Source organism: Cucurbita moschata, unplaced genomic scaffold, assembly GCF_002738365.1.
Source record: "Cucurbita moschata cultivar Rifu unplaced genomic scaffold, Cmos_1.0 Cmo_Scf00358, whole genome shotgun sequence".
NCBI lineage: Eukaryota > Viridiplantae > Streptophyta > Magnoliopsida > Cucurbitales > Cucurbitaceae > Cucurbita > Cucurbita moschata.
This window is the reverse complement of record NW_019268874.1, coordinates 1-10905: the sequence shown is the minus strand read 5'-3', so window position 1 is coordinate 10905 and position 10905 is coordinate 1. Positions and strand designations below refer to the sequence as shown.

The following is a 10905-nucleotide window of genomic DNA, read 5'->3' as shown; positions in this document are numbered from 1 at the left end:
ATGGAAATAACAATAAATGGAAAGATACCTATAGTAATAAGGCAAATGTTAGATATTTGCCTTATAATAAAATATCAAATCTAATATATATGGTAAACTATAATTTATTACTAAATATCCTTAACAGTAGGAATGAAGAAATTCTGGGTAAATCTTCCCAGAAAAGAATTCTTGATTTATTCCTAAATTTATTTTTAAGGAAGCAGTGGTGAGAGACTAAACCGAGGAGGGATCGGTTCACAAATGTTTTTTTTTAATATATATATATATTTTTATTAGTTATTTATTTATTTATTTATCTATTATTATTATTATTTTTATTATTTTATCTTGTTTTTCCGGGTTGTTACAAAGGATTTTATTTCTCTTGGGTCAAAACATCCTTAAAGCACAAAATTGAAGTTGTAGTTAGTCAACGTGCTAGTTTTCAAACTACTTTAAATGGGTGTAAAGAAAGTATGAGAATAACTTAGTGTCACTAATCTGACACGTGTTGGGCATGTACTGAACACTTGTTAATACAATGGATACATTACAAATTTATAATCCATCATATCAGACACTTGACTTTGAATATATTTTGAGAGTGAAACGTACATTAAGCTTTTTTTTAAGTATACAAATATATAAACTTATTTATATAAATTTATCTCTAATATAAAATTGATAAATTTTTTGAAATAATTCTTTTTAATTAATGTATCATTGTCACATCGGTGTCCTAGGTTTCTTAAGAATGACATGTTACTGTTAGAAACAGAAAATGAAAACCGTAAAGATCATAAGAATTGGGAGAAATCTCTCATCCAATTGAAGAATGACTAAATCAAATCTAATTCAAATAACTAGATCAAATCTAATCCAAATAACTCAATCAAATCTAATCCTAACAATCTCTCCCTTAAACTGAACACGAATAGTAATCAGTTTATATGTACGACCTCATACCAAACTTCCACCAGATAACTTCATCAATTCTCATGTGTCATTTCTGTTTATTGCTCCAGATCCATGGCTTGCCTCCATTTCTCACTCTTCAATGCTTCTTTAAAGTTTACAAAGTTTGCAGGTTTAGTAGGGGTAAACATGGCTGAGCTTCATCATCTTCTTTACAAAAAAAAACTTCTCCTATTGCATAGTCTCTCATCTAGACTGGTGGTCTCTTATTCCTCGCCTTATTCGAGCTAGGAGAGCTTGCTTCAGCCAAAGAGACAGATGAAATATTTTCCTCCGCAGTATTTTCATCTGCTGCTTCTATATCATTATTTTCATCTGCCGCTTCTATATTATTATTTTCATCTGCCGATTCTATATCATTATTTTCATCTGCCGCTTCTATATCATAGTCTGTAAGCTTTTGACTCTTCACTAACTCCCAGCAAAACATAACTCAAACTTTTATCATCTAGCTTAGTTCTCTGAGCTGCCTCCTCTTTTTGTCTCTGAATCAACTCGAGCTCACAATATTGTTCTTCTTCCTTCTGCTGCAGCTCAAGAACTAATCGTTGCTGTGCTTTTTCTACCCTTCTTCTATTCTCTTCCAGCATTTTATCTAGCTCTTCTCTCTCTTTTCGTGCTTGTTTTTCTTTTTTTTCTTGTAGCAGTAAGAGCGGCTTCTTTCTCTTTCTCAAGCTCCACATCAACATCATCAAACAACTTCGTGCGACCTTCCTCTATTCGTCCCTGTATTTCTAATTTAGTCCCTTCAGAGTTTAGCATTTCTTCAACCTTCTTCTGAATTAGTTCTTCCATCCTCCTAGCTGCATCTTCTTCTAACTTCCTGCTTCACGCCTTTTCTTCTCTTCTTCCTCTTTCTTAAGCTTCTCTATGGAATGATTTCGATCAGTTGATGCACGACTAGGACTGGAACTGGACGATTTGGGGAAAGGAGATAACGAGGAAGACCTACTTCTGCGTTGGCAACTGAGGGAACTTGAATGACTGCTTCTTCTGGAATGGGTAGTGGAATGATAGGGGGAAGGACTTGGGTCCCTTCTGTTAGGTTATGGAGCTGATGCTTATTTATAGCTTGGTCAACGGTTATATCCGGTAAAGCTATATTTGGTAAAGTTTTATCCGATAAAGCTATATATGTAGTAGCTATATATAGTAGATGATTAAATCTAGTAAAGCTATATATAGTAAATAGCTATATATAGTAGATGATTAAATCTAGTAAAGCTATATATAGTAAATTGAACTATATATATATCCCGTTCGGTAGAGCTTTGAGAGGTACTTTCTATTCTCTATAATTGTCTCTTACTGTACATACGTGAAGTCATCAATAAAAAAATCCTTTTAGCCAGAGTTCTCCTTGCACTTTTCTCTATCCTTTTCTTTGTGTTCATCTAGATCGAGCGTGTGCGTTGTTGTGCGATCCTAACACCTTCTGCTTGAACCACTTCCCAAAATTCTACTCAACCACAATTCTACCACAAGAATGGCATGAAACTCGAGAACTTCTTTAAAAGATGAGAGCTTATGAGTAGGTGGTGATGGATATATCACATGCACAAAAAGAAAGTTCTGCACCTTTGTAATAAAAGACCAAGGAATATCATCGTTATATATAACTTCTATCACAATAATATGAATTCTGCGAGGACGACGTTCTCTAGTCATACCAACAAGACCGTTCACCACATGCTTGTAGATGAAACGATGTCCACTATTCTCGTTATTCTTTTCAACTACGAACCTTCCGGAATTCTGCACTACTAGGATATTTACATCCTTAATTGGTACTAAAGCATCTAAAGGCAACCCTTCCACACGGCTCATTCTAACACCTTTGGTAAATAGTTCCAAGAGACATTGTTAGGCCGATTTTGTTCATGAATACTGAAGAATTTGATATTTGTAGTTGTAGTTGAACGCTACTTAAATTGATGAAGTGAAATCTTACAATAGAGTCTAATAAAGCGTTTGTCCATTAGAATAGGTTGGAATTAAATTGTTTATAGTTCGAGATAATAGTTGTATTCTTTAAGTCATTGAGACTAGTGTTACTAGTACTTGTTAGTATATTTGAGTATAAATATTAAAATGATTAGTTATTAAATATTGTTTGAATTAAAGCGTTTATAATCAAATGATCTTCAGAACCTAATTCATAAAAAAATAAATAAAATAATTAGAAAGCATTTATGTGCTAGATCAGAATAAGATGCATAAAAAGAACTTGCCGTAATTACTTTATTCATCGACCTTTAATCTTAAAAGTAACTTAAAATATTGCAATATTGTGATTCAATCGCCTATTATGAAATTAGGGTCAAACTAAAAAAATAATATTTTTAAAAGATGGAAAAATTCATAAGCCAACCAAAATATGTATTCAAAGATGAAGAATTTACAACAACAATCTCAAACAATATTAATTAGCATCTTGCCTTTTGGTTTGTCACATTTTCAAACATGAACAAACCTCAATTTCGAGTCGGTGAGTATTATGGATCATAATCGACAGTACTTTGCAAGTAGCTTTGAGCATTCACAAAAGGTCGAAAGTTGAATTTCTTTAGGATGGTAACCAAATAACCGATGATTATTGTTGAATTTCCAAAAAATACACCACAAATTTCATTTATAGATATAAATGGGACCATTTATATAAAACCCTGATTATACAATTGCATCTTCACTAACAAACCCACCTCGGAGTGATCATCTTCACCAAAGGCTGCAAATTAAGAAGCCTTCCAATAGAGACACATGAAGCTATATTTGAGCAAGAAAAATCATGTTACATGTGTCTGGGATACCACGGAGACACCAATGCAAGCAATCACTACCAGCTGAAGTTTCTTTGATATTGTAGTTGGATCTATTAGACTCATCACTCAGATGTGAAAGAGTAGTTATATCCAACATTCTTACCTGTGTCCCTCTTACAGTACTCTCAACAAATGGATCGCTTGATCTGTTCTACTCTACTTTACTTCCTCTTGATAACGGTGTGGTATTGACACAATTCATATTGCTGATAATCATCACTTACATCGAAACCAGAGTATAGCGGTCAACTATCGTCAAGGACCCATTCACCATTTCCATTCCTACCGATGGAAAAGTTTTATTACATTCATTTCTTTCTCCCTTCTAACTTCTTCATTCTCACATTAAACTTTTTTTATTTAAAAAAAAAATTAAACGTGAAAAGGGAGAAAGAAAGAAAAAAGAAAACCCTTAATTTTGAAAACTTATCAAATACTCTTTGACCGATGTAAAGAAAGGTTGAGAATAATTTATTCTCACGTCTCTCTTTGAACATGTTGGATATATATCTGTCCTTCACATGTCGTATCATAATCATATCGTATCGTAAAAACTTTATGGTTATATCCTTCCCTAATTTATCATAGCCTTAACGTCCTTAGACATATCATAGTTGTGTCGTTAACTGAACGTACCTTAGTCATAACGTTACAGGAACGTATCCTAACGCTATCGTTCTATCAATCTATCATAATCCTGTCACTTTCTACCCATAACCTAATCGTATTGTTTTATGAATCCATCGTGACCATATCTTTTTTATCAATCTGTCATACCCATAACACTTCGATACGTAACCAAACCATAACGTTTCATGAACATGTCTTACTCCTATCGTTACATTATGTTTAGTGCACCCTTCTCGTATCCTATCTTAAATATACCATTGAACACATGGTACCGTAAGTATTATCATACAATTCACATATTATAACATATCATAAGCATATCGATTCACAAACATTTCACACATATCAATATATATGACACTTCCAGAACCACGGGCACAGTCAACATCAAATATAACCATACGGATGGTAAGGCCACCTACCTGATTAGCTTAGGCTGGTGTCCCCAATTTATCCTTAAGAAAGTTCGATTTGTCCTTTGTATTAAAGTCAACCTATATGAACATGACATCAATTTCAATCATTTCTCTAAATTTTATGATGCTCTAGTGTTAGATTTCATGGGAATATTGCATGAGCAAAGTCTTGAAATGTATATATATCAAAACTGTTTAACACTTTCCAAATTTTGATTTTTGGCTGTTTGTGTTTTTTTTTTCTTGTGTTCCTAATCTTACTTCGGTGTGTTTGTTACATTTTTATTTTTTTTAATTATGTTAGCAATTAGCCAATTTAATCAATTCATGTTTTATGTTTATTTATTTATTTTTAATTATGTTAGTGGCTATTCATCGACTTTCTAAATTAAGGATTTTATTTTTTTGTTGGGTCAAAACATCCTAAAGCACAAAATTGAAGTTGTAGTTAGTCAATTATAATATTTGACGTGCTAGTTTTCAAACTACTTTAAATGGGTCTAAAGAAAGTATGAGAATAACTTAGTGTCACTAATCTGACACGTGTTGGGCATGTACTGAACACTTGTTAATACAATGGATACATTACAAATTTATAATCCATCGTATCAGACACTTGACTTTGAATATATTTTGAGAGTGAAACGTACCTTAAGCTTTTTTGTTAAGTATACAAATATATAAACTTATTTATATGAATTTATCTCTAATATAAAATTGATAAACTTTTTGAAATAATTCTTTTTAATTAATGTATCATTGTCACATCGGTGTCCTAGGTTTCTTAAGAATGACATGTTACTATTAGGAAAAGAAAAAGAAAATCGTAAATATCATAAGAATTGGGAGAAATCTCTCATCCAATTGAAGAATGACTAAATCAAATCTAATTCAAATAACTAGATCAAATCTAATCCAAATAACTCAATCAAATCTAATCCTAACAATCTCTCCCTTAAACTGAACACGAATAGTAATCAGTTTATATCTACGACCTCATACCAAACTTCCACTAGGTAACTTCATCAATTCTCATGTTTCATTTCTGTTTATTGCTCTAGATCCATGGCTTGCCTCCATTTCTCACTCTTCAATGCTTCTTTAAAGTTTACAAAGTTGGCATGTTCAGTAGGGGTAAACATGGCTGAGCTTCATCATCTTCTTTACAAAAAAAAAACTTCTCCTATTGCATAGTCTCTCATCTAGACTGGTGGTCTCTTATTCCTCGCCTTATTCGAGCTAGGAGAGCTTGCTTCAGCCAAAGAGCCAGATGAAATGTTTTCCTCCGCAATATTTTCATCTGCTGCTTCTATATCATTATTTTCATCTACCGCTTCTATATCATAGAGTCTGTAAGCTTTTGACTCTTCACTAACTCCCAGCAAAACACAACTCAAACTATTATTATCTAGCTTAGTTCTCTAAGTTGCCTCCTCTTTTTGTCTCTGAATCAACTCGAGCTCACAATATTGTTCTTCTTCCTTCTACTGCAACTCCAGAACTAATCGTTGCTGTGCTTTTTCTACCCTTCTTCTATTCTCTTCCAGCATTTTATCTAGCTCTTCTCTCTCTTTTCGTGCTTGTTATTCTTTTTGTCTTGTAGCAGTAAGAGCGGCTTCTTTCTCTTTCTCAAGCTGCACATCAACATCATCAAACAACTTCGTGCGACCTTCCTCTATTCATCCCTGTATTTCTAATTTAGTCTCTTCAGAGTTTAGCCTTTCTTCAACCTTCTTCTGAATTAGTTCTTCCATCCTCCTAGCTGCATCTTCTTCTAACTTCTTCAACTCTGCTTCACGCCTTTTCTTCTCTTCTTCCTCTTTCTTAACCTTCTCTATGGAATGATTTCAATCAGTTGATGCACAACTAGGACTGGAACTGGACGATTTGGGGAAAGGAGATAACGAGGAAGACCTACTTCTGCATTGACAACTGAGGGAACTTGAACGGCTGCTTCTCTTGGAATTGGTAGTGGAATGATAGGGGGAAGAACTTGGGTCCCTTCTGTTAGGTTATGGAGTCTCATGCTTATTTATAGCTTGGTCAACGGTTATATCCGGTAAAGCTATATTTGGTAAAGCTATATCCGATAAAACTATATAGGGTAAATAACTATATATAATAGATGGTTAAATCGGGTAAAGATATATATAGTAGATGATTAAATCTGGTAAAGCTATATATAGTAAATTGAACTATATATATATCCCGTCCGGTAGAGCTTTGAGATGTACTTTATTTTCTCTATAATTCTCTCTTACTGTACAAACGTGAAATCATCATTAGAAAAATCCTTTTAGCCAGAGTTCTCCTTGCACTTTTCTCTATCATTTTCTTTGTGTTCATCTAGATCGAGCATGTGCGTTGTTGTGCGATCCTAACACCTTCAGCTTCTCTGACTATGGCGAGAGGAATTGGAGCGGTGAGTGTACGACAGAGACCTTGAACCACTTCTCCCCATAAGTTTCAATTGAGTTTGAACGGCTGCTACAGGCTAAGATATACCATGCAATACGAACATTCGATTCAAAGACATCTTTGTCTCCATGATTAAGCCTCTCTTAGGATGAAACATCTTGCATGTTTCATTTTGAAACAAAAAGGTAACCCCCTTTGCTTGCAATTTACCACTACTCAACAAATTGTTCCTCAGGTCTGGCACATAGAACACTCCTGTGATTATCATTATGATTCCATTCACTTCCAGTCGTACATTACCCTTTCCGGTTACAACCATGCTTGAGTTGTTGCCCAGCTTCCCTGAATCTCTGAAACTTCCATCAAAATCTAAAAAATATTCCTTCTTCCCACACATATGATTGCTACATCCCGAGTCAAGGAACCACATATCTTCAATATTGGCCTTATTCATATTCACGTAAGCCATCAGCGACATCTCTTCTCGATTCTCTGCATAGTTTGTCTCCTTCTCCTTGCTTTGACATTCCCATTGAAAATGTCCTAGCTTGTGACAGTTATAGCACTCCACTGTGGCCTTGTTGAAGGTTTGTCTGCCTCGTCTGGTATTGCTTTGACATTTCCATTGAAAATGTCCTAGCTTGTGACAGTTATAGCACTCCACTATGACCTTGTTGAAGGTTTGTCTGCCTCGTCCCCTTCCTCTGTCTCTAAAACTTCCACGACCTTGGCTCCTTCCTCCAGCAAACTGCACAAGTGGACTCTCCATCGACATACTTTTATTATGACACACGTAGAAGACTGCTGCTTCTAGTTTTAACTAGTTTAGGGCATGACTCTAATACCAAAATGTTAGGAACAGACAAAGAAAACTAGAAAGATCAGAAGAATTGGGAGAAATCTCTCATCCAATTGAAGAATGACTAAATCAAATCTAATTCAAATAACTAGATCAAATCCAATCCAAATAACTCAATCAAATCTAATCCCAACAGTTACCATATCTATTTGGTATCATATTTATGTCTCGTATCTATATCTCATTTTTATTTTTGTGACTCTAAGATATTTTGCTTTTATAAATAGATATCTTCACGAAAATAAGTTTAATTTATGTTGAGATGGAGAATAAAAATTGACACTTAAAGGACGTTGATACTTAGGACTTTGATTCCTCTTAGTGTGAAGCTTGCATCTTGCAATTACTTGGGTAGAGAATGTGTTTCACTGAAAATTCACTCAAGAGAAAATAATCAAATAACGAACCATATTTGAGAGAGGATAACTTTTTTTTTTTTTTTTTATCTTTGAGAAACAAGAAAGAATAAAAATTAAAACATGGCATGAATGACATCTTCTTGAATCTTTGTTTTGTTCTCCTAAATGTATATAAAAAAAATCTTATATATTTTTAGATATAATTTAAGATTACCTATTTAATAAAACTCCATCCAAACTTCTACTCATAAATTTAATTATTATTTGTATACAATTGTTAATATGTAAGAAAATACACGTACAAAATGTTTATACTATTGGTAATACACTAGTCTCGGTTGTTTGACTAAAATAATGCAACCATTGTCCAAACTAAAGAATTTGATTCGAAGCTATCTCCTAATAGAGGGAGACTCAATTAGACTTTGTTGTAAGATTCGACCCTATCAATTTGAATAGCGTTCTCCAACTATAAATATTGAACTCTAAAGTATTCACGAGCAAAGTAAGTTTGTTGAAACTATCTATAAAAGTGTTCCAAAGTGAGTCGTGGAGAAGATTTGCCTTAAAATCTAGTTCCAATTAAGGATGTCAATGATGAAGAAGTGCAAGCTGTTGGAAGGTTTGCCGTGGAAAATTTCAGAGGTGGTAGATATAATTTAATCTACAAGCGTGTGGTGGTCTTTTCAGTCCCATATAGGCTTTGACCCCAAATTTTATATTATTGTGATAGAAGCTATAAATGACAACAATATTCATTGGTCAGATATTGCAATTGTGAAGAAGTTCCGTCATATGCATGGGACGCTACCGCCATCCAATAAGCTCTTATCATTTGGAGGAATCTTTTAAGGAATTCATCAAATTCCCTCTCCACTACAAGTAGTATAAGCTCTTATAAGTTCCGTCATATGCATGGGACGCTACCGCCATCCAATAAGCTCTTATCATTTGGAGGAGCTCCTATCTCTTTAAGGAATTCATCAAATTCCCTCTCCTATATCATATATCAAATTCCCTCTCCACAAGTAGTATATATATCATATATCAAATTTCCCTTTCAACAAGTAGTATATCATATATCAAATTCCCACAAGTAGTATATCATATATCAAATTCCCTTTACAATAAGTCCTCCCTAATGTCAGCTATATATATCATATATCATATCATATATCAAATTCCCTTTACAATAAGTCCTCCCTAATGTCAGCTATATATATCATATATCAAATTCCCACAAGTAGTATATCATATATCAAATTCCCTCAAGTAGTATATCATATATCAAATTCCCTCAGCTATATATATCATATATTCCCTCTCTCTATGTGCTTGTGGGACATTAGTGTGCTTGTGGGACATCAGCTATATATATCATATATTCCCTCTCTCTATGTGCTTGTGGGACATTAGTGTGCTTGTGGGACATTAGTGTGCTTGTGGGTATATTCCCTCTCTCTATGTGCTTGTGGGACATTAGTGTGCTTGTGGGACATTAGTGTGCTTGTGGGACATTAGTCAGCTATATATATCATATATTCCCTCTCTCTATGTGCTTGTGGGACATTAGTCAGCTATATATATCATATATCAAATTCCCTCTCTCTATGTGCTTGTGGGACATTAGTCAGCTATATATATCATATATCAAATTCCCTCTCTCTATGTGCTTGTGGGACATTAGTCAGCTATATATATCATATATCAAATTCCCTCTCTCTATGTGCTTGTGGGACATTAGTGTGCTTGTGGGACATTATCTCTCGTACCCACCTTATACATAACATGTTAAATTAATTCATACTTAAAATAATAATTTCTCCCTTTTGGAGATGCAGGGTATCGATCCCCGTACCTCTCGCATGCTAAGCGAGCGCTCTACCATCTGAGCTACATCCCCACAACTTTTGCATCACAAAACCCTAAATTTTCCGTCATCAATAATAGTAAAAATGAAGAAATAGAAAAGAAATAATATATTTAATAATAGATAGTCTTATTTTTGGAGATGCGACGTATCGATCCCCATACCTATCGCATGCAAAGCGAATGCTCTACCATCTGAGCTACATCCCCATGATTTTTATATCATAAAACCCTAAATGTCCCATCATCAATAATAGTGAAAATAAAAAAATATCAAAATATTAATAACAAATAGTTTGGNATAATAGTGAAAATGAAAAAATATCGCTACTCATTATGTCATAAATAAGGAAATATTAATTGAAATAAAATAGTAATAATGAATAGCTTCTTTTGGAGATGCGAGGTATCGATCCCTGTATCTCTCCCATGCTACATTCCCACGATTTAATATACTTAGTAATTGTTTCCTTTGTTGATGCATGGTATCGATCCCAGTACTTCTCACATGGGATGCAAACACTCAACCATCTAAGCTATATCCTCAAGATTCTTACATCACAAAATCCTAAACA

At 34.0% G+C, this 10905-nt stretch overlaps 1 non-coding gene across 1 annotated transcript; it reads right to left on the bottom strand.

The window, feature by feature from the left end:
• Positions 1–10291: 10291 nt before the first annotated feature.
• TRNAA-AGC lies at positions 10292–10364 on the bottom strand. The gene has a single exon. It is a non-coding gene; the product is annotated as a tRNA-Ala (tRNA).
• Between the last annotated feature and the right edge of the window lie 541 nt (positions 10365–10905).